Source organism: Phodopus roborovskii, unplaced genomic scaffold, assembly GCF_943737965.1.
Source record: "Phodopus roborovskii unplaced genomic scaffold, PHOROB, whole genome shotgun sequence".
In the NCBI taxonomy this organism is placed as follows: domain Eukaryota; kingdom Metazoa; phylum Chordata; class Mammalia; order Rodentia; family Cricetidae; genus Phodopus; species Phodopus roborovskii.
The window spans coordinates 1,439,723-1,465,676 of NW_026126418.1; the positions used below are offsets into that span (position 1 = coordinate 1,439,723).

The following is a 25,954-nucleotide window of genomic DNA, read 5'->3' on the forward strand; positions in this document are numbered from 1 at the left end:
TCACTGTCACTTCCAAAAGATATATAAGTCAGTTCTAAAATTTTATATACTCAGAATTTTGTTGAGTTTTATGCTCTATCCTAAAGGAAAATGTCAGCCAGTTATGAAAGAAGCTGCCCCCACCCACTCGATCCCCCAGAGAGACCCAGTATCTTTAACCAAAGCCTCACTGAGATGCCCACTCAGATGACCAACATTTGGTCATAGGACTGAAGACAGAATGTTCCTCTGGAACAAACTGCCTCTTGTGGGAGCCCAAATGCAGACGAAGGAACAAAAGAACCCCTTGGGTGCCTTTTTTGGGAAGCAAATGTATCAGTCATCATGAGCAAGAACTCAAAGATAGTGACTTAGTACTAGTGGCTCCCAAGCTTCCAATACATTGCCATAAGGACCCAACTATATAAAACTATTACTTCATTCAAAACCCAAAAATGGAATCATTGGGTAACTTTTAATATGAGTCCAAGTAGACAACCATTCAGGTACTAACTGAGCATACAGCCAAACCTAAATGCATTCTCCTATGCTATTAGCAGCTATTAATAAGTGCAAATAGATCTGGATACCTTATTCTCTACTAAGATATATCCCTCTCAAAGCCAAAAGTTTTGTGCTAAAATTTGAAGGGTATTAAGCATTTGTTACAACTGACACCCAAAGGAGAAAAAACAAGGTAGTGTATAATAACCAACAATATTTGAGTTACATGTATGTATAGATTGACAAACATAGATGCAGGCAGATACACATACATATATGTATATATTCATATGTACACAAACATACATACTAGTTAGTAGGTTACAAACTATCCCACGTCATAAAATATATGTCAAATTTAAACGAAAAAAAATGTGATTTCTGTGAAAGAGCAGTGAGAAAATGTTTTAAATAGGGCGTAGTGAAGATCATGTGACTTTGAAGCTATATAGAGAAGGGATGCTCAAATTGCGAATTTCAGTTTGGTCAATCTGTATGTCTGTAGAAGATGGCTACTACAAAAATACTTCTCCAAAATTCATCCAGAATGAACCAATTTTCTAATCAGAGCTCCAGAAGCTAGTAGAGGTTGTTCAGCTAGTAAAATGAACTATGATGCCAAGTCACAAGGTGGAGACAGCTGTATGGGCCATTGTCACAGGGTCCCTAGTAACACACGACTTAAAGAAACAAACAAACAAAAACCCCTACTTTTTTATAGGAAGAAAAGAAATTCTTGTTTTTCTTGATTCTATGGGAGATGAACACTTCCGTCAAGATTTCCCCCAAAATAAATAGGTTCCTGCAAAACAACCCATATAACTAATGTGACCTAGCTACTGACAAAAGTTGTTTAAGGATCAAAATTATTTTACTCTGAAAACGTAAGTAAATATTATTGTATTTGGGACTAGTATTGTGATTCATACCTTTTAATATTAGCACTTGGGAAGCAGGCACAGGCCATACTAAGACCTTCCCTCAATAAAAAAAAAAAAAAAGAAAGGAAGGAAGGAAGGAAGGAAGGAAGGAAAAAAGAAAGGAAGGAAGGAAGGAAGGAAGGAAGGAAGGAAGGAAGGAAGGAAGGAAGAAAGGAAGGATTGTATTAGTGTTATGCATGCCTTCGGGGAGTCTAAAGACAATAAGCTAGTCACCTACCAGGAAAGCAGAATAACCTCTGCTGATTCTCACATGGAATCAGAAGTTAGATTGGAATAGATAAAGCCAGAAAGTGGAAGTGCTGAACAACACAGAAAACATGCATAGGAGAATTAGAGGAGAGAACAATCAAAAAGCAGGATGAAAAATCACAGGGCTGGTTATCTCTACATGCTAAATCCTCCTCCTTTTTTAATAGCCAGCTAAAATGTCATGAAAATCCTGTAACTCCTATAGTGTTATCATCTCTAAATCCCCCAATATCCTTATCTGGACTTTTCTTTACTCCTTCCTGGTACTGTAGGTATTAATAGCCATCACCCCTACTCTACTATACTATGAAGAACAAACATAACATCTCTGAGCTTTATGCTCAGGACCAGGCACTGTTATTTAGTATTTGCAGATGTATCACCCCAATGAAATTCTGTTTTTATTGTAAGCTGTGTCTATTTTGTCAATTTTAAGGTGGGGGGGGCATGTTCCAAAGGCCTAAGCATGTAGAGTAGTCTTGTTTATATAGAAGTCAGAAGTGGAGTCAAGACTTCAAATGAAATGTTAAATTGATCGTTTTCCTTAAGTTGATAGAATACCTTATCATGGTATTCCCAGCATAGTTCTTGTGGAACACAGGAGATGCTCAATAAAGCTTGCTTACTGGAATAAGGGACACAGAAATGTCTAATGAATATAAAGGACAAGAACAATCATCTTGTGTTTCAGGTCACTCTCCAAAATGTAGCCCAGAAAAGAGAACAACATTAAAATGACTGACACTATTCTCTACAGGCCAACTACAAAAAGAGGAAAGGGGAAAAGGGAAAAGGGAAATGGAGGCAGTGGGCCATTTCTAATCTGTCCTTGGGTGAGCTCCATGAAAGACACATAGATGGCACATAAGAACAGGCTGTTCTGACAACAACATCCTGCTGCATTACACGGATGAGATGTAGAAGACTAGATGGCACCACGAGCTTGAAGAGTTCATCACATGAGCAATAGCATACCAACCATTCAGAAATGTCAACTGTTTAGCCTCTTATTGTGAACATTTCCTAATTGTGTCCTGAATGAGAAGACCCCAGGCTTTATATTTTCTTCTCTGAAAGAGAAAAATGTTGGAATGCGAGATGTTAACAACGGCCATGGTCAGACATTTCAGAGGCTTTAGTGGAGAGCCTTCAGGCATTATTGTCCTTTTAAATAAATTCTACTAAACGAATTTTAATTTATCTACCCACTGTATCAAAACTGAAGTCCCAGAGGGTTGACTCACTTCTCATTATGCATTAGCCTCTGACCTAAAATACTATTTGGTATTTATTTCTAATGTGGTCTCTAACAAAAACGAATTAATAGCTAAGGATGCTGTGTTAAAAATGGTGCATTAAAGAAACAGACACCCACAGCTAAACACTGAGCTGAACTCCTGGAGTCCAGTTGCAGAGGGGGGGAGTGATGAGCAAAGGGATCAAGATCAGACACCCACAGAAAACAGCTGACCTGAACAAGGGGAAGTTCATGAACCCCAGTCTGATAGCTTGGAAATCAGCATAGAACTGACCCAGATTCCCTGAATGTGGGTGTTAGTTAGGAGGACTGGGCAGTCTATGAGGCCTCTGGTAGTAGATCAGATACTGATAAATACAAATGGACTTTGGGAGCCCATCTCACATAGAGGGATACTCTCTCAACCTAGACACATGGGGAAAGGCCTAGGCCCTGCCTCACATGATATGACAGACTTTGAAGATTCCCCCATGGAAGGCCTCACTCTCCCAGGGGAGCAGAAAGGGAATGGGATGGCTTTTGCAGGGGGGACACGGGAGGAGGAGAGGGTGAGGAAACTGGGATTGACTGGTAAAACAAGCTTGTTTCAAATTTAAATAAAAAAATATTATCATAAAAATGGTGCATTAAAACTGTAAAAAGTCATTGAGTAGAGATAAAATACATGGATTTTAGTTTGGGGTATTTTAATACTTGTTAAAATTTCCTCATCAATCAAAGGGTTGATTTAATGAAGGGTTGTGATGCCTTTTATCAAGTACCATTCTTTGATTGTACGTGCAACAATGGACACAGCAAGGGGTCACCAAATATCTACATCCTGAGCCTGATCTTCAAAAATTTCAAGAGGGATTTCACAGCCTTATTTAAGAATCTTGAGATGGATGGGTAATATGGAATTCCAGATCATCTATATGAATCCAGTGCAATCTCAAGGAAGGTAAGAGTCTGGTTAGTGCAGAGGGCTGGGGTTTGATGCTTGAGAGAAAGCCACAGACCCATGTTAGTGGTCAGGCCCCAGAAGGCAGAAAAGCAAAGAAGCAGATTCTTTCTAAGAATCTTCAAAAGCAGTAAAGTCCTGCTGACACCTTTATTTTAAAACTTATGACCTCCAAAACTAAGATAATAAATGTGTGTTGCCTCAAATGCCTAAGCTTGTGATATTTTTAAGCAGTAACAATAAATTAATACAGAACTGAATGTGCTTTAGTACAATTTGTACACAGCCAAGTCACAAAAAAGAAAAATCCAGAAGAAAATGATCTTTTGTAAAAACTGATTTGATATCAAAGGTGAAAAGTTTCTATTGTTAATGGTTTTGAAGAAGAGTGAGAAAAGCCTCAATTATTCAGTGTGGATGTAATCATGAGATGTCTACAAAAGCAAAGTGAGTCATGACAACAATAATAACACTAAGGAATAAATATTGAGTCCTTATTACATGCTAGCTGCCACAGTAAGCACATTACAGGTGCTATTATTCCTTGTCTTCAGCATGCTCTGATTTCAGTGATCATGCCCCTGGTTGCCCTGCCATTTCACATGACATATAAGAGCAGCATTTAACCCAGCAAGAGGAACAATGTGAAGATGAAAGTTAGGGTTCAATAATGCTCATCAGGGAAGAAGCCTGAGCTCACTTGTCCTGCTTCAGTTCAGAATACACTCAGAGTTGTAGCCATGAAATAGAAGGTGGGACATCTCATCAGTCTCATGTCAGACACTAGTGGAGAGAATCCCAGACACTGCTTCTTCCAATAGAGGACCAAATACTCAGGTACCTCATTAAAAAGTCATCTCCTCTAAGCCAAATACAGAGACTTGAAGGGGAAAGAAGCATATCACAGATCTGCTTACAAGGCAGATTTTGTAGAAGACTTACAACTACTGAGTTGGGACTTACTATGCTGCATTTTCAAGGAAATGGGAGGAGAGGAAAAAACACAGTGATGAGTGCATGATTCCCTTTGATTCAGTTTTCCCAGGAAGTAAAATAAGCTGAGTTCTGCTATTTTAATCTATGGTTTTGTATTTTATATTTGTATAAGCATTTTGCCAACGTGTATGCCTGTGCACCATGTATGCAGTGCCTGCAGAGCCAGAGAGAGTGTCAAATTCAGTCCCAAGTGCACAGGGATACACATGGACAAAACACTCTCCCAGTGTCACCCTATAGGTACTGGTTGGAATAGAACCCAGGTCTTCTGAAGAGAAGCCAGTGTTTATTACCACTGAGACATCTCTGCAAGCTCTTAACTTCCACTATTGTTAAAACTACTGGGAAATATCATGCCCCTCTTTCCATCATTCTGCACAAGATACAAATGCTGAGCTTACCAAAGCTGTCTCTGTGAGCACCATCATAGCAGCCATGCCCAAAAATGACTTGTTAATGATACAAAGCAATTAATCATAGAAATCAAAACAGACATCCTTCCATAGTAAATATCAGAGTCTAATTCTAGACTCTATAAAGCATATCAGCATTTGTCAGAACACTAGCTTGCTTTATTTTATTCTAATCACTTGTCCCCAGCATCCTCTAAGTATGGACAACAATAGTTCTTTCCATTACTTCATGATTTCAAAAACAAATGAAAAAATGCATTTAGTGTATACTAACTACTTCACTGGGGAGTAAACCTCTGTTTGGAAGCACAAGTCCAACTGTCTAATTGTTATATCATTATGACTGCGATAAAGACTACTGTGATTAGTTTAGCATGAAATGGAATGAAATAGAATCCCTGGAGCCTCACACAGTGCAGTCAAACTAGGAGGAAGAGGAGAACACTGTTATTGAAGTAGAAGAGGAGCAGCTTTGTGGGGCTTCATTACCTCTTTCATGATGTGAAGATGTGTGTCCTGTTTTACACACAGACACTTGCATGCACACACTCACATACGCACAGAGACATCTTTATTTTATATAAATAACTATTACAGTGATTAAGTAGCAAACATCTTGGCAAACATTTTAAGGATATGGATTTAACTAGAGTTCTCTTTGGACAGCAGTCTGAAGACTACTACAAAGATCTTAAGGCAGCTTCTAAAACAGACAACCCACCAGGATTAATTCTAGGAGTTCTGCCAGGATATAGGATACAGAACTAGCTCTGGCAGCATTGTTGAGATTTCTATGTAAAAAGAGCAAATACTCACAGGAAAAATGTCAAGATACAGAACTGGACAAATAGATTATTTTTGGGTCTTCAAGCATGCCCAAAAAGATCTTTTTGGCTAGAGGTGAAGAGGGTTGGAGAGAGTAAGAAAGAGAAAGAGGAAGAAGGAGTTGGTGAGCCATGAAAACATGGAGGAAGTAAAAGGGGAGACTAACATGGGAAGGAAGACAGAAAGAACTGCAAATGCAGGTGCAAAGCAAAAGAGTAAAAACACCACAGGGAAAGAAGAGAGAGCAGGAGGGGGGATGGGAGCTAAAGCTTTAAGTGTATATAGGCATTAGTTTTAGATTCAAGATACTACATCTAAGGGTTTCAAGTCAAAGGTACAAGGTCAACTCTTTAAACCTATATTGCTTCTTGCTTTAATACTCATACAAAATTTGGCAGATTAAAATTGGTCTTCATAAACTGGCATCCATGTATGTTATTCTTGAATGCAACCTGTATTTAAGTTGATTATCATGTAAAAATACTTAAGTCTCAAAGAGTTTAAGCTTTTGGTAAGTAATAAATATTTTATTTCAGTTATCAACTTCTATAATCTAAATCCTTCTAAGTGTCATTTATGCTTTTTTATATATACAAATAAGTGCTTCATTGGAGAGTTATATGTGTACCTGTGTGTCACTATATATATCTACAGGAATCATCAATGCTGCCATCAAAATGACAAAATGAGAAAAAAAAATAGCCTCTCAAAAAAAGAAAAGAAGTATGAATACTTGAACTTAATTTCCTTTAGGAAAGAATCTCTTTCCAATTAACTTTTTAAAGGACATACATCTACTTACATATGTTCATCATACATAAACTCTGAATTGTACATTGGTTCTCCTTAAGTATAAAGAATGCTACATCCAAGTCATACAATAAATATCAGAGTATAAATGAATTTAGATTGAGCAATAAGCAATTAGAAAATGTACAAAGAACAAGATTTACTAGGGAAAATACATTAAAGCAAGATAAACTAGATATCCATCAAAGAGAATGATTCATCCATCAAGATAGACCAGATATCCATCAACAAGAACCAGCTATCTGTCAAAATGGATCATGGCTGCACAAGGTGCTAAAAACAGTGTTCAATCCCAAAGAAGAAAACACATCATATTCTCTAAGTCTCAGGGAACTTGGGAAGTGAGGGAAGAAAGAATGTAAGAACCAAATGATAGGTAGAAGCACTGTAAAATGCCATCTTCTGTGCAAGACATAGCAATCGAAAGTACAGATGCAGAGCATCTTTAGATACCTCCATGAGAATGAGCAACCAACAGTTAGGTATGGATGAAGGGACCTACTCCTCATTGCTGAACTGTTTATTATTCATGAATTCTGTTCAGTTGTATGCCCAATAGATTAAATGCTTCCCAAACAAAAGCACTGTATACATCTAGGAAAGGAACTGTTAAGGATGGAAGAGAATAGAAGGGAGATAATTCATACATTCTACATATTTATGCATGAATGAACATGTCACAAAACAAAATTAATAAAGAAGTTCCAAAATATATTGCATGCCACAGGTATTTAAGGTAAAATGGAGGCTCAAATGTATGGATATCAGATTATGGTATCTGCTATTATTCCTAACCTCACCATTGATTCCTTTCATAGAGGGAAGAGCTACTTTGAAATATGTTATATCTACATTATAATTACTTAAAATTTTTAAAAATAAAATTGAAACAGATATCCATCAATATCAAGCAAACATCCATCAAGGCAAAACATATTTTTCAGAGATACCAGTAACTGTCAAGATGAGCCAATTATCAGACAATATGGAATAGATATCCATTAGACTATCAACATAGATCAAATATCCATCAAGATAGAATATCTGTCAAAATGAAGCACATATTTATCAAATTATACTGGATACCCATCAAGAAGCAAATGGATAAAGCAGAATTGCTGAATCTCTGCTCCAAACAGTATGTAACAGTAAAATGAGAACAGCTGATGGACTCAATATAATAGATCAAAGATATCATGCTCATGGGAAGTACCCAAAAACAAGAGACCCTAAAGTAGGTGATTCTACTTACCTAAAATCTAGAAGTTTCAAAAAGATGTAGATGACAAAATAAATGGTTTTCTAATTTGTTGACCATGTATGTATGTATATGATTTCCCAAGAAAAATTCAGAAGCCATTTGAAATTCCTAACCATTCTGTGATGAATGAGTGGAATTTTTGTGCTAAGAACCTCTCCCCTCATGATTTACCTATTGTTTCTGATACTTCAAGTTCACTGGGAAAGTCGGAAAGGAACACCACTGACCTCCAGTGATGGGGGAAAGAGACCAAACCCTGGAAAACCTAATGACCCTGGAAGTCCTAAAAACCCTGAAAGACAGCCACAGGGAAGAAAACTTGCTCCAAGAAAACAATGTCTTCTTTTGCTTCTGGAATGTAGTATGTCTTGATGTGAACAGACTTATGTAAAATCCCATCAACTATGTTAGGTTCAGAGACAAGCTTATGCCCTGGCAAATTTTAATATCACAAAATGTCAAAATCCCCTCAATCCTTGTCCCTTCATGCTTCCTTCCTGAACTTCCTGAACACATTTCCCCTTCTGGCGTGAATACTTCCAACAATATAATTGGGCAAAGAGCACCAAGAATGGCATTTCATTATGTCACTTGTTTCCACATAAAAAAGGTAAAAATATTTACAAAAAAGTAAGTGGACTTATTACACAGATTTGGACAACTCTTGTCTCCTCTAATTAAATGCAGGAGTACACATCTCTGGATACTCCTCTAGTCCTTGGAAATGGAACAAATATCAAATGAAACAACTCATGCCAAATAATGAATACAGTTATTTTCTGACTAACAGCTATTGTAAAAAATCAAATTTATTCCAAATTCATCCCCCTGTTTCTAGCCACAAAATTTTACTTCAAGGATTCCTCTCAGATACCCAATCTGTGGACAATAAAGTCTCTAACACTAAATGATATTTTGTTTCCATATATTCACATCTTCCCATATGATTTAAATCATGCTGAATTACTTAGAGCACCAAGGACAATTCAAATAATATGTTAAAGTTGTTAAACTGTCTTATTTAAGAAATAATGACCATGATAAAAGATCACTGTGTGTCCAGGACATATGTAATTGTTTGCAAATATATTTCGTTCACAGTTGGTTGAATTTACCAGTGTTGCAGAGGTTTGGTTTTATTATACAAAATTTAATCTCCATACACTCTGTTCCTTTTGTGCTTAGAGAAATGAAATTGTTGATGGTATCCACAGAACAGATTTATTTTCAGTTATTAAAGAACCAGAATGCAGCCCAAGTCTTGCCTTCAGCTTATAATGGTTAGTTGGAAAAGAAAGGCAAATTTTAGCATGAATATGCAATATAACAAAGAAAGCAGAGCAAAGTATTTTGAGTGACCAGAAGCAAAAAACACAATCACACATATATTTACTCAGCCAAAGCAGAGGAGATAATTAAGTAGCTAATAATATATGACTATAGGTAGACATGAAATGTTTTTAAAATAAATAAACTAATTCCCCTGTTTCATCAATCAATTACTTTTTCAAGAGCCCCCAAAATTAGTTAAGAATTTACTAGCACATGTGTTTAGAAACACATCTTTATACCATGGAGAGAAAGAAAAATAAGCTAGCCCTCAACTTGTTTCTTAACATGCTTGTCAGAAAAGTCTCTCAGTCTCTTTATCCAAAGAGTGAAACACATTCATGGCCAATATGGCTAGAGAAGAATGGAAAGTAAAACTGAACTGCTATTCATGACTGGAGTGATCAAGGATGAGTGTCTGAAATCACCTAAAACTTAGTGGACAGCTCTGAATTTACCAGCAAGATGTACTATCTCCCTATTTGATGTAGCATGGACAGCAGACTAAACTGTTGATATTCACTGCGTAATGGCACTCACATTTTCCACATGTGAGAAGACAGAATCCCACTTAAACTTTTATTTTCTAACCAAACACCAGAGGACATGAACATTAAATTCACAGAAGAAAGGAGTATTTAAATTCAATGCACAAAGAGGCAGCAAAAATTTATTAAATATTTATTGTGTTCTAATAATTGTTTTTAAACAACTACAAAAAGCTACAGTGAGTCACAAGAAAATATAACAAATATATAAGCATAATTGCTAGGAAATTCTTGTCTATGCAGCCAGAGTAACCTGTAGTTCAGTCAGTAACACTGTGTGTGGCTCTAGACTAAGAAGATTGCCAAAACAGAGTAAATTTTGTTCCTCAAAACTTACAATTTTCTCCACACAAAAATAAGTATAAGAAATAAAAACCAATATAGATGAAGATAACTTTAAAACACATTTTATAAAATGTTATCTCCAAAAGTACATAAAATCTAGAGACCAGTGTTCGCTTCAGCAGCACATATTCTAAAATTGGAACCATACAGAGAAGATTAACATGGCCCCTGCACAAGGATGACTCACAAATTCGTAAAGCGTTCCACAGGTTTTTTTAATGGTTAATGTATAAATTATTGAAAATTATTTATGACAAGTATTTGCAACACTTAAATGAGCCAGGAATAAAACATCAAATTGTCCTATTGCTCTGAAAAAAAAAAATCTAGAGACCATATAGATCCTAAGTTTCAAGGGCAAAGAATTTGAAAGACAAACTAAACAACTCTTTTTCCATGCATGTTTCTATATATAGGGACAAGTTATGTATAATATTGGTTCTGGGGGAAATTCATTATGAAAAGAGATGTAATAAGTTGTTATGAACTAAAGAAGATGGATATTAATAGTTACCTGAACAAGGAGAAGCTAACAGGCCACCAGACTGATAGCTGGGAATCCAGCATGGGACTGACTCACGCCCCCCTGAATATGGGTCTCAGCCAGAAGGACTGAGCAGTCTAAGGGACCTCAGACAATGGAGCCAGGATGTCTCCCTGGTGCACAAAAGGTCCTTGCAAACACATGGAGGGATTACTGCCTTAATCTAGAGACAGGAGAGGAGCCCTAGTCCCTACTTCACATGACCTGTCAGATCTACATGACCCCAACCGGATGGCATTCCCCTACATATGGAATTGGGGTGGGGGGATGAGAAGGGAGGGTGGTTAGAGTGCATGTAAGAGGGCAGAGAGGGTAAAAGGGAGGGAAGGAGGGAAGGAGGGGAGGAGGAAGGGAGGGAGAGAGAATTGGGATCGACATGTAAAATAATAAATTAAATAAAAAAATGCTTTGACTCCAAAATTTAAGTTCAAGGTCAAGTTACTGGGGAAAAGGATTTCTATTTTTGTTTCCACAGAAAATGAAAAGCTGTGGATTCCTTCCAGACTAATGTGGTTTGATCAAGCCAGACCGCCTGAAACAGAGTACCAAGTGATTCTACATTCAAAACAGCTGGACAAAGCAGCCTTACAGACTACAGCCAGGATTTCTGCATCTTCTTAGAATCCCCCTTGACAGTGCCCCTTACCAGCAGGAAGTAGTTTGGAAAGAACGACACCCAAATTCCCAAATATTGTCTATAAATGTTTGTTTTCATTTAAATGGACTTGGTTATATAAAATAATATATATATATACATATATATATATATATTTCATAATTCCTGTCATCAAACAGCAAAATCTGTCTCCATTGCCTGAATCTGCAAATGGCCATATGACTTGTTTGGTTAATTAACAGAAAGACAAAGATAATACAAATAGATGCTTGAGTGGTTCACCCATCATGTTTACTATATCTAACTGCCCCAGAGCTCAGCTTCATGGGAAGCCTACCATACCTAACTTTTTTTTTTCAGTCAAAATTTCACTCATTGAGATATTTTAATGCACTTTTTTCTTTTCTTTTTTTTTTTTAACTTGGTTTTAATGATGGATGATTGGTCATTCATGTGATATTCGGTTAAGGCTGTTTGGGGTGAATTGGCCAAGAACATACCTCAATACCAGCAATATTCACATATGAGAGCTCTGATGATCCCAAAAGAATGAGCCAAGGGAACTCAGCCAAATTGCTAATGCATAAAAATCACTACATTCTGAAGCAGGTTGATACTTGGAAAATACTAATTGATACACATGCTAAACTAACTTACAATGAAAACTTGTAGCAATTTAAACTGGGTTTTATGGGCCTATTTATTATAAATTGGTTTCATTAGATTCAGGATTAATTTGTACGGACTGAGGTCTAGTTTAAAAGGAAAGAAATTTGGAAGATTGGAACCAAAGTTGATTTCTGAAATATAAACAGACTGTAAAAAAATACTAACAAATGAAATTCTAGAACTAATAAGCTCATAAACTGAATTATATAGCCTTAGCATTGGAACTGAGTTTTGGAATTCCTCAAAGGGCCAAGAATTTACCTTGAATTCACAGATCTTAAAAAAGATACAAGAGGGGATATTCCAAGATGTTGAATGGCCCCAAAGCATCTTTGGCTACTGATCAGTACAGGCACATTTCAGTCACCAGCATGTGGCAGGGCTATGAGAGTGTGCAGAACACACCCAATGAGGCTTTAAAGTCAGGAACATTTTCATAACTTTGCTACCTCATTTGGCATATTAATGTATTCTAGTTTTCATTTGCTCATTTTAGAAACTGAACATTAACTCTTGGTTTTACAATCTCTTTACACAAGTGACTGGACCCTGGAAACATAATGATATCTTGGGAAGTCAAGACCTCTCTGACAAACAAGCTACACTTAAAAGAAACATAGAGAGTTCATTATAAGTTTACTCAAATTTTAAAATAATTACTTATTTCTTTCAACAGTGTATCTCTACTGAGAAAGGAATAATTGGGACCAGCTTTAGTTTAATTGAGTCCATTATTCCAAAATTGGTAATCACAAAGATCAGTAGATAATAAGAAATATAATGAGGTCTCAGAGGTTAAAATGAGAAACATTTGAAAAATACCCCCAAGATCCTTCAAATCCTTCTTAAGATTTGAGAGAAGAACTTGAATACAATTGCCATGGTAGTGAGGGACCAAAAAGTCTTTCATTAAAATGTTGAACCTGGGAAGTTAGGCAGACAGACTATTAGTCAAGGGCATGAGAGAGTGCTAGAATAGCCTGTACTATTTCCAGAATATGGTGAAAACATAAGATCTGTTCTCCTTAAAACCAAGGGGTCTAGGCAACCGGACTCTTTTAAGTAGGACATGGGATTCAGGCCTCCTGTGCTGAGGTGCTAAAAGATAGACATGAACAGGAGAAATATTCACTCCTCAATAGTAACACAGCAAGTCAGGAAGCAGGTAGGTATTTATGAAAATAAGAAGAAAGGGAATAAAGTGGAGTAGAAAAATGAAAAGGAGAAAAAATGGAAATGAAACCTGTGTTCAAGTATAAATCCTTCTCATGGGGACATTCCTATGAATCTGCTCAAAAATGTGCAGATACTGTATCTTATGACATTATCTTTCTTGAAACTGAATAAAGGGCATAAGAGATGATATATAATGGCATTAAGAGAGGCAAGAGAACTGAAGAGCGGATCTCCAGCTAGAATGAGAAGATAGGCCTATAATTAACTCAATCTCTGTGATCCACATGAGAAGTAACAGGGGACCACTTATCAGAGCATGGAGAACTAACAGAAAAGACCTTGCCTTCAGCTGCTCAAGCAACATTTGTCATTCTAATGCAATTTGCTATATGAATAGATAAAGCTGAGGTCAACATATAGTTATTCTGTTATTGATAATATTTAAATGATTCATGCTGCTGAGCTAAAGAGAACACTAAGTGATTCCCAAAGTTGTTTCTTACCATACTAGATTCATTATTAATACAATACACCCTCTTGTGAAAAAAGGCAATGTCAGAGAAATTTAAATTCTTTTATTTACAAGTGATAACTTTCTCTGGGAAGCAAGCATAAAAAGATGCCTAAAAACTAAGTATATGTGAAGATTCTTATCATGTATTCATTTATAATAAAAATGTTTGAAGTTGAGAAAATATACATCATATTAGAATGACCAAGAAAAATATTCTCATTGAACGAATAGAATATTGTATAGGTGAAAAACATAAGAAAATAAATTAAAATAAAAATAAACTATGTAGTAATAGTAAGAAAATGATAATGATATATGATCAGGGATAAATACAATTTGTATTATAAATATATGACAGTTGCTATGAGGTAGGATAGAGATGCATAGAGAAAAGGGAACTGGAGAGAAGCTTATTAAAAAGCTTTTCCTCTCTGTTCAGTTTTATATATTAAAAACATAATATAGTTATATTATTATAGCAAACCAGTTATTGAAAATAACTCCTAAGGTTTTTATTACAATAACTATGGCTCTCTTTCATTATCACTGCATACCTTCAAGTAACTACCTGAGGTCATTATATTAATCTATATTACTATATTACTGTCATAAGATAAACATATTTCAATAGCACTCTTTTAAAAATACATAGAATTGACTGTGCAGCATTTACAAACTAATGAGCAAATATCTTCAGTCTTCTCAGTATAAAGGTACAAGCTGAATCCTCCAATATTGTGTTGTGTGTGTGTGTGTGCCTGTGTCTATGTGTGTACATTGGCATGTGTGTGTACCTGTATGTGTGTGTCTCTCTGTGTGCATGTGTGTGGGCTTCTCTCTCTTTCTGTGTGTGTGTGTGTGTACAAGTGTACAAGTGTATATATATGTGACTGCGAGAGACAACCTGAATGTCTTGCACCCAGCTTGTTTGAGACACAGTCTCTACTTGTTCAGTGATATATCACCAGGCTAGCGGCCCACACCTTCTGGGTAATCTGTCTCCACCTTGTATCTTGCCATAGGAGCTCTAGGATTATAAGCCAGTGCTACCGTATCTGCTTTATGTAGAAGCTGAAGATCTGAACTCAGGTTCTTACTCTTGGAAGCAAGCTCCAAACCCAAACCCAACTTTAACTTCAACCCCAAAATATCATAAATTGTTGAACTGAATGGAGCATACCACATCCCCATGGGTCTCTACATCACTGAGTAGCATAAGCAAGGGGACTTAGGCATTTAGCTTGTCCTAAAGTAAATGCAAATGAAGGTACTTTTCACATTTGCATATTAGTCTCCTCTAAAAGACTTCACAGAAATAAGAAGCACATATTAATCATTTTATTCACTCAAGGCATAAAAATATTTAGATGTGAACAAATAAAATGACCAAAACTACACACTCATTCAACTCTTTCTCCAAAAACTTCGTTATTATAGGATATGGAAAAGCTTAAACACCTCCTCCCCCAAGCAGCTGAAATCGTTTTTGTTGTTGTCGTCGTCATTGTTGTTTTATAGCTTCAAGGACAAACATGTTCATTGCCCTAGAAGAGGGGCAATGATAAATTCTGCTCAAGTTGCCCTTCAGCTGACTCCTAGCTGGTTGTATTTACTTCCATCCCCAAGCATTCATAGAAAAATAACAAATTATTGCAATGTGATGATTTTAGCAGGTTGATGATGGAATAGATAAACTAGTAGGTTTGACTTTTCATCACTCAAGCAAGTATACAAAGACAAGTTTTAATTATTGATGATTAATCTAGTTTTCAACTTTTGTCCTTGTTATCCATTGAGAAACCAAGAAATACCTCTAATTAGGACTTACATACAGAAGTAGTAACAGTATTTAAATTAAAATAAAATACTATTTCATTTCATAATAACTCTCTCTACTAACTATCCTCCCAAATATTTTATTTGACCATTTGCTAATAGCTATCATCTGACCACTAAGGTGATCTGAGAGGTTGGTATAAGGGCAACACTGAACCTAAGGATCTGTGAAGTCCTTTGTAAGACTAAGCCATTTGAGTTGTACACAGAACACTGTTCCTGAGTACATGACATGAAGCCTTTTTTTTTCTGGCCTGAATTTCATCATGAGATACTTTATTCCTGTTCTGTGGAGACAAAATTCTTGCTTCTTCATGGCAAATGGTCCAGTTTTTATATGTATCATGACTAGACTGTAATAAACACACTACTTTGTGAGATTATGTGTTTTAAAATATTAAGGAACAGAAAAGCATAATCATTGAAAATTTTCTTTAAATTGATAGTAGAAAGAGAAATGACTGTGACCTTATTTCTCTAGGCATCAATCAGGACAAGCCATTCCTCTCCTTTAAGTATAAAGCTTAATACTTCTGGAGCAGTATTAGTAATTAAGCAATTGATAAGTAATGTTAATTAATGGTTATCCAGTGTCATCGAATCCATTCATTTGAAAGGTGAAGCCTAAAATCAAGTCATAAAGTCAAAATCTAAAATAAAAGTTAAAGGTAACTAGACTAATATATTTATATTCAAATACATTCATACATATATAAGGAAGCATTTTCTTCTGAAAACATCACAGCCTTTCCTGGGATACAAACCTTCAAATTATCAAAATTTGTTCTGCAATCACTCAAACACAATTTATAGGCTTTAAAATATTGCCCAAAACGGGATAATGTTATATGATATAAATTTATTTAATAACTAAGATATGTAATCTACTTAATGTGACCATTCAATTCCAAAGTCCCCTCTCTAGTTAGATGAAGATGTATCTTACATGTATTTTCTTTCTCTTATAGTGATTCTGAATGAGCCACACAGAACATTCATTACTTTCAATCTGTTTCAGAAAACATAAATAAAATACATGTCCCTTCATCTCTAATTTCCAAAATTAAGAAAAACATCTACATCATCTCCTCCTTCATAATGTATCAACAAGCAAGTCAACTGTTTATCTAAGTAGCTTCAAACATTAATGGTGTGCTGGCTAATTTAGGACAACATACATTTTCAAGTCTACAGATTCTTCAGACACTTTCACAAAATTACATAGTATAGAAAAAAGTCTTACTCTCAAGAAGTTACATTTAATACACAGCATCTCATATTTGAAGGCACCAGGAATAGTTACTGCTTCCTAAAGTAAAGCCAACAAATCTCAGAAGATTGATGTTTTCACAAATAAAGATATTTCTCCAGCAAAATGGCTAGAAACTGAAAAACTTCCAAAGTTAAAGAGAACCCAGGATGCATTTGATTCTAATGGCTTTAATGAAGCAGAATTGAACTAATGCATCACAAGGCCAAGAAATCTACTTGGCTTTCTTTTATTTTGTTATTTATTTTCTTTTCCATTCGCTGACCTGACCAAGTGTTTTGGCTTTAAGTAGTAGCAACTTCAATTAAAGATAATGTTTATTTGGCTTGAATGAAGAGTCAAACCAGAGACTCTAATATAAGTTCTGAGATATTCAGAAAACAAACAAGGTAGTCTTTAAGGCACACTTCATAGAAGAGTAGGCTGTTCCCAAAGTAATGAGATCAGGAGAGACCTGAAGGTGCTATCTCAGTTGTATCTCAATATTGGAAGCCTTACTCCCAAAACAGAAGGTCTAGGCATGGCATGACTTAAATTGATGTTTAAAAGGGAAACTGGCACAAGGTTGCTTTAAGAAGGAGCTTCATTAGGAGACATATATTCACCATCATAATCAGACATGACCAAGTCTATAGGTAGGAGAGCATTAGAAATGATGGCCATTAAGTATAGCATGAAGAGAAAGACCCTTTCACGCCAGAGAACAAAAGGGGCTTTCAGTGGGATTAGGAAGTTTGGTTCACACCATGTGATTTAGCTAGGATTAAGCTCTCTCCCAAGGGGCAATAAGCAGGTACAACAAGCTTACCCTACAGCTATAACCTACAAGACCACAGCATAACATGCTTTCTTATCAATTTTCTGTTGGGGAAACAGACTGCAGGAATGGGGGGGTGGCCTGCTTTCTGGAAAAGAGAGAGAAAGAGGTATATAGACTTTCTTCAAGCTAACAAGACAGGGTCTTGAAGACAAATGAAAATCCAAGCAAATACTAGCTATATATCAGCAATGCAGTCAGAAAATCCCACAAAAACATTGGATTTGATCTCCCATTCTCTCACTTGGCCAACTCCATTTTCTTACCTAGTAGAAACAGCCACCCAAACAAACAAAAAAAAGTAACTTTTTGCATTTAAGAAGCAAATCTGTGCCCTTATTCGGGTCAGAATTTGTGAAAGCCTTATCAGTAATATTTTTAAAGGAAAATATTCTTATGGGAACAGAAAAAACTTGATGATCTCAGAAGTGCTATTTGAGATATTTTTCAATGGTATTTGCTGTTTTTTTCAGATGCTTCTGATTTGTGTTGTCTTCTTTTACTTTTGTACATCTCTTTATCTATCTACCTGTCTACCCATCTATGTATCTATCTTCATCATTGTCATTACCACCACCATCACCACCATCATCTGTCCCTACACTTCTTTCTCATTATAATTTAATCACATATTACTAAAGTAAAGAAATATTGAGTGGCAAAGGCAGTTCAAGGCCAGCCTGGTCTACAAAGAACAAAGGAGAGCCAGGGTTATACAGAGAAACCCTGTTTCAAAATAAAAAAAAAAAAAGGAGGAAGGAAGGGAGAGAGGGAAGGAGGAAGGGAGGGAGGAAGGAAAATTCAAAATTCTATGGAGGAATTACTTTCCACACAATCATATCACTATTTGAAAACACTGTCTATTATTACAGCTTTAATACCCCACCCCAAAAAAAGTAAACTATGTCAGCTTGAATTTAGGGCTATTTACTATGCTGTTGGTTCAGCAGCTATTACCAAAAAAATGTACATTTCAGAAAACAAGATTTGAATTGTTTTGTTTTGTTTTTCGTGACAGGGTTCCTCTGTAGCTCTGGCTATCCTGGAACTCACTCTTGTAGACCAGGCTGACCTTAAACTCATAGAGATCTGCCTGCCTCTGCCTCAGGGGTGCTGTGATTAAAGGTGTGTGCCACCAGTTCCTGGTAATATCTGATTTTTTTAAACTGTAATTTTTGCATAACAGCCTGGCAGTACAAGCTCCAGCAAGAAACTAGACCCTGTCACACATGCAGGTAGTTTCTGAGAGAAGAAGGCAAAAAAAAAACTGGTACTTTTTACAAAATGAATCCTTCCATATCTCAAAAATTCATTCACAAAGATGTGACTTTCTGTAGATTCAGTACATCTTGCATATCCAGCCTGCACTCAAGGAATATCTATCAAAGCAAAGCAAAAGAAAACAAAACAAAAAAGCTACTGACTGAGAAATCAGTACACAGTTTTTTCTTCTAATTTTAGTCTGGGTAGAACACCAATAAACATCATCAGAATTGTTTTTCCCTTTGATAATACTATATAGTAGTACAAATCTGAAAATCTTCATAATAGAACACTTCATTGTCTTTGTTTGAGCTTCCCAGTCAGAGTTGAAATCAGCCACAAAGGGACCAACCTAAAAATAGACTGAGTGAGAGGACTACAGCTTGCCTGCTATCAGCTCCTCACGTTAGCCCTGAGTGGAAATTCAGGTGCTGCCTCTTTGTGTATAAACATCTCCCCTTAAGCAAATCAATGTAGCAGTCAAAGCAGAGTTTCATTAGCCTAAGGTATAACACAAGAGGCATTTAAAAAGTTGGCAAATTAACATTTTGTCTAGGAATCAAAATGAGACTAATGTATTAGACATGTTTATGAAGCAAAAGACAACAAACTCCCCTTAATTGTGACTCGATGCCTAATAACAACTATGTCAGAACAGATTTTATTGTTGTTATTATTATTCTGTTTCCTGGTTGTTCTACACCAGCATTGTTTCTACACAGTGCTATAGCATTTGAATGGAAAATAAGGAGAAAAAAATCTAATCATCCAGCTGTTTCAAAAATTGCAGCTGTTCAGTAATATGCAGAAAAGAGCTAGCATAACAAGACAGAATAGATCCACAATGCAGGTGACAGTAGGAGCTCTCTGGATGTGCATTGCTATGACCTGATTTATAAAATAGCAAGACATCTACTTAAATCACACACAAATAGCTCCCACTAAGAAATATGTGAACAGAACATGGCAATGTCCTTCAGATTGTAGGCTCAGGTGGAAGTAATGATGTGTGACCAGAAGCAGGGTCCTGGGAAGAAGAAAGAGCCAAGAATTTTCTTTGTCTCTTAGACCTTAAAATATGCTTAGTAATCAGGTGAAGGATAGAAAAGCAAACAAAAATGACATCTCTGTGTAGTTTATTCTTTTCTTTAGACATACACTAGAATCTTGTGCCGTTATTCATTACCAAACCCCTCAAGGGAAGCGACAAAATATTTTAAAATCAGATGGCTTTGTTTTTAATCTCTTGCAAAGGTTATAATGTAACTATGGCTTTTGGAAACTGAAACGAGGGGGAAATTGCTTCCAGCATGTAATTGCCAACATGTTTTAGCAGTGAAGGTAGGGTTTACCTCCTGTGACACCAGACTACTCTCTGAGAGTGACACCATGGGGGTACAGGGAGGAAATGGCAGTTCCTAAGGAGAACTGCTCCCATCTAAAGATTCCTCTCGATCTCTTGAGAGAATAAAAATAGGCTGGCATCACAAGATGACTCACACCTTGAAATACTGTATGGTGCTTCATGCTTATCTATCTAATCTAACCCTTTCTTTCTCACACTGCCTGGAAGCCTGTGAAATATGTGGATTCTGGTAGTGAAATGACACCTCTTCTCTGTGTGGATAAAAAGTAGTCACTGCAACAGCTAAACCAGCAAGGAGCAGATGACAGCAGAGTTCTAATTAGGTTGCACAACTTTTATGATTTCTCCATTCTTCTAAGTATTACACACAAGCAATATTCTACATAAACATATCATACAACTCTGCGTTAGAGATGTTCATTTCCAGGGCTTCTGTAGATTACTTAGCTCAGTTTCAATGCATTACCAGTGCCCATTTAAAGATGTGAGAATCCCCTTCTCAGAAGGAATAGGTGAATTTGATTTTTATTTCTCAGCAGTAGGTATAGCTTTTTGTATATAAGTGTTCTAGGAGATCAAAAAGAATTGTGATGGTGGAACACGCATATCCATATGCCTACTCTAGGAAACGAATACACTCTTCTGGATAGCTTGGGATAGCATATGTATGTATGTATGTATGTATGTATGTATGTATGTATGTAATTAGCTTTATAAAATACAGTTGTTTTTAGAATGATCTAGTTAATCATTCCAACAAAGTGATGACTTCATTTAGGCATCACGCCTTACTTCTTGACTACCTGCCTCCTACTCCACCTGTCTTTCAGTTGGCTCTGGTCCTAGATCCTGATTCTATTCTGGAAGAAACTGGTCAAGAACTTTGAAGTCACTTATAGATACTTGGGCAAGGTACCCTAATATTCCAAAAGTATCTATTGACTATAATACAAAGAACAGGTACATCTTGTGTTGTATTTTATAGTTACTGAAGTCAGCTTAAAAACAAGGCAAAACAAATGCTGCTAAAGAAGACATCAAATACACCTAACATCATCCAATCAATATATAAGTGCTTTTTACTCTGTTAGAAAGCCAAAATGTTTATATGAAACCTACCAATTTATTATAATGTTGAAAATCAAGGAAGGGGACACAAAAAATGCAAAGGGATTGCATTATGCCCTCAGGAAGAATGAATAAATACGTCATCATTTCTAGGCTAAATCTCTTTCCAAATCAGTAGTCCTGATTATATGTTGCAACCTCAAAATATATTAATTTCGTAAAATAGTTATCTAGAGATATGCCTGAAGTTAACAAGATAATGTGAGGTTTAGAATCTCTAACTACTCTTTCCTCAAATCTCATTCTTGTACTAAGAAAATCAACCTAAAATTGAAAACTTCTCAGAGAAGGACAGCTACTTTACTCAAGGGCTGTTCCTAGCAAGTCAAACATATTCCATTGAATGACACACTCCCAAGAGTAGATAGACAACACTAATGGACTTGATTTTTTTTTAATGTAGGCACAAATTTAGGTAGATGTGGAATGGGAGATAGATCTGGGAGGAGATGGGGAGGGTGGGAATATGATCAAAATACAATGTATGAAATTCTCCAGAATTAATACAAATATTTTTTAAATAGATATTAACTTATTAAATTTTTTTTCAACCAGAATTGGCTAATAATAAAATAAATTTTAAACCAAAGGCATTCCCCAGGGAATCTATAACCTCTTCACAGACATCAGACCAAAGAGAGACTCATTAATTATTTCCTACTCTCCCTGGTAGCAACTGAAAGCCTCATTTGGATCATGATCCCTACCATTGAGAAGGGAAAGAAAGACTCACTCACTCAGGTGCTATCAAGGCCATGAGTGTTCTTTGGGGAAATCACCAATCCATTCAAATACAAGCTTATTCAGTCTATAAATAGAGCAGCATGCATCTTTGAAGTTAGCTAATATGGTCCTTATCATGACCGAGTAGGAATTCAGATAATTATCACTTGGACTTATGAGAGTCTGTATTCTCCAACGATTTTATGTGAATGCCTTCAGAGACTAAGAGACATTAAAATTGTAAATCTTTTTTGAAAAATCCCCATGGAAGGCATCAACCTCTCTGGGGGAGCAGAAAATGGATGGGATAGGGGTTGGTAAGGGGGACAGGGGAGGAAGGGAGGATGTGACAACTTGGACTGGCCTGTATAACAAGCTTGTTTCAAATTTAAATTTAAAAAACATCAAAAAAATGTAAACCTTTTTTAACATTATAGTTAAACTTGGGACAACTGAGGAGACATATCAAGCAACAGTTATAAGAAAAACACAGAATAATAATAGCTTTAGGTAAGTCTGTTTCTAGAGAATGGTAGGTAGATCCACACTTCCTTTCCATGTGCATCTTTTATAGAGTAAAAATAATGTGCCTAAAAATAAACATTTTACAATGTCTCATAAAGAAAAGAATTAAGCTTTCCTCCTGTGATGGACACTCCATGTCACTATATCCCATGGGACTCCCCAGAGTTTAACTCTAATGTCATTGAAGATCTAAGACACAAAATCCAACCTAAAGTTTAAAGAAGCATTTTTCAATCCTCAAATATCACTTTTCCAGAATGCATATTTTCCTACTAGTGGAAAATTTCATCCTTTTACTTTAGACTGTCTTTTTGTAATATACATACATACTTTGTTCTAACAAAGAAAGAATAATAAATGCATAATACATGTAACATAAATGGATGACATGGGAATGTGATTCTTCTAAAACAAATGAAACTATTTGGTCAAGCTTTAGTTGGTACTCACAGATTATGTTTATGTAACTGCTTTTTTAAGTGCTGAACCTCCAATAATTTGTAACTTAAGAAGCTATGGATCCCCAATAACCAGTAGCTTAAGAAGCTGTAAACAAAAATATCATTGCTCTCTTGATACATGGAAAATTGAAAAGAATCTAGCACATTTCTATATAATATTAATGTCTAGAAGAAGAGAAACCATCCCCTATACTTACTGGGTTTTCCTAGATGAACACTGAGAGTACTGCTAAGGTGGGTTAACATGTCATCTTATATTTCACAGAAGATATTACCTTATCTATTTGATCCATAGCTAGTTTCTATTTTATACCACCTACAGCAGTCACCTCTTCATTATCTATGAAAACCACAGGAACATGACAATACTGTTCTGTGTGTTTCATATTTAACCCTGAATAATTTCCTGTACTGACTCACCAGACTTAGCTACATAGCTAGGGCTTGCTAATTTTCTGAATTATGGTGCACTTTTTTTCTTTACACAGTGTTTGATTTTGGTTTGGTTTGGTTTGGTTTGGTTTTCTTGAGTCAAGGTATTGATATGAAGCCCTGAAACCAATTATGTAGCCCAGACTTGTCCTGAGCTGGTAACCTTCCTGACTCGGGTTTCAAGTACTGGGATTAAAGGTTTGTGACACTGCGTTCTAATCTGCATACTCTATTAATGTACCCTTTTGTGGCTTTGCATTTTCCATACTGTCTATGTATCAATAGAAAATGGAATTCAGGGGCTATGTAAAGGCAGTCCCGGATGACAAACCAACTATGAATAAGCTAAAAAATAAACCATTCCCAGGTCAGAAAGCAAGAGTTAATTAACTATTTCAGGATCAAATATCAAAGCCATATAGATGCTGGTGACCTCTATATCAAGACTCCAGTGACAACGAATGGATAAAAACTAAAGCTTAGGTCAGCCCCACTGTGGCTAATGAATTGGAGAACATGATTGGTGGGATGATAAGGCTTCATAAGGAACACTGAATTGGCCTTATAAATCCACTCTGATCTTGAAATCTGAATGAAGAATGCTTGACTTCCCTTAGAGCCTCAGCTGATAAACATGTGCTATGTTCTTCAAAGATGCCAAGTCATGCCTGGGGGTTAATCTTTCTGCCTCTCCCCAAAAATGATCATATTTTCTGAACCTCAAGTTGGGCCAGATGGCCTGATACATATTAGCATACTTTTATGAAGAAGATACTGTGAGAAATCAAGACTGCTATGGAAACAGACAACGAAGCCAGAAATAAAATTCCTATCACAGTCCTAATCTTAATTTACTTTTAAGAAGTACATATTCTTATTTACTGGGAAAAAAAACAATCGTTTTGCTTTCTTCAGTCTTGAACAACAACAACAAAAAATACTCCATAAGATTTCATTCAAATAGGAAATCAGATTCTAGTATTAGAAAGCAAGATTGTGGTCTAACCTAGGGAAGCTACATTGGTCTGGAAAATTCTGAACTTAGAATCAAGTTTCTATTCAGCAGGAAAACCAAGAGGTACCTTTTGTCCATATCAAATGTCCCTTGCAGAATTCAGAATGACTTTTGGATCAAGAAGATTTCCTGGAACAGGACCTTTTGTCACTGTATGACAGCCCATAACCATTCTAAACTGTATCAATAAAAAAAAAGATACAAAATATCCATTACACTCCGCATGGTGCACATGAGTCCATCACCACAGGAACACTTAAAAATGTAAACAAAATCTATGAATCTATCCATTCTACTTAGTAATAACATTAATATGACAGACGCACCAGTGCCCTGAAAATTAGCAATGGACAATCCCATTTCTGAGTCTATTGAAAAGCAGGGTACTGCTGTTATTATTTAAATCAGATGAAAATCATTCTCCATTGACTATTAATGACTTTTCATGAACCCTGTATATTTTCCTTGGCTATATCTTATTCATAGTTTGAGTTCTACTTAAACATATGCATGTTTAATGAAAGGAGTGTTTTGTTTTGTTTTTACAAAGCTTCAATTTTTCTATATGAGACAAACTCGACAAGAAATGCAAAAATGTTTGTGAAGAATTACATATGTCTAAGCATAAAATGAGTTCCTAGCACGTCAGAACACCATGATAACACTGCTCTTCAACAAAGCTAAAAAAAAAAATAGAAATATTTACTTACCAATCTTCACTTGTACGTATTCAACTGGAGACAGGAAGTATTTCACTAATTGAATCCCTTTCTTTTATAACTTTGTACAATAAAGAGCTTCAAAATATAACCTATCAGTTTAGTTTATATTTTAAAATTCTCAAACATGTGCCTTTTCAGTTAATGTTACAATGATTACAAATATTATGCTGCTGTTACTGGAAGAAAACACCTAACCTTTACAGATAGTGTTATAATCATCTCAGAGAGATATTTACTTAAATCAAAAGTCTTATCAAACTTATGGTAGAATTTGGGTACTAAAAGGGACCCAATAAAAATGTACCCCAACATTCCAATTTTTATTTTTTTAAAAAAGTAAAGAAACAATGAAACCTAAGAATCAAATGACACAGTCAATCCACAACTCTCATGATTCCCTGGGCCAGCTATCACTCCTCTGGCACCATCTCCCTTTCAAAAAAATGAAAATATCTATCCTTCCTTTCTTCCCCACAACC

The 25,954-nt window shown here is 36.0% G+C and overlaps 1 non-coding gene across 1 annotated transcript; it reads left to right on the forward strand.

The window, feature by feature from the left end:
- Window positions 1-10,504: 10,504 nt before the first annotated feature.
- On the forward strand, window positions 10,505-10,611 carry LOC127222890 (U6 spliceosomal RNA). Its single transcript, XR_007834578.1, has one exon. It is a non-coding gene; the product is annotated as a U6 spliceosomal RNA (small nuclear RNA).
- The last annotated feature ends 15,343 nt before the right edge of the window (window positions 10,612-25,954 follow it).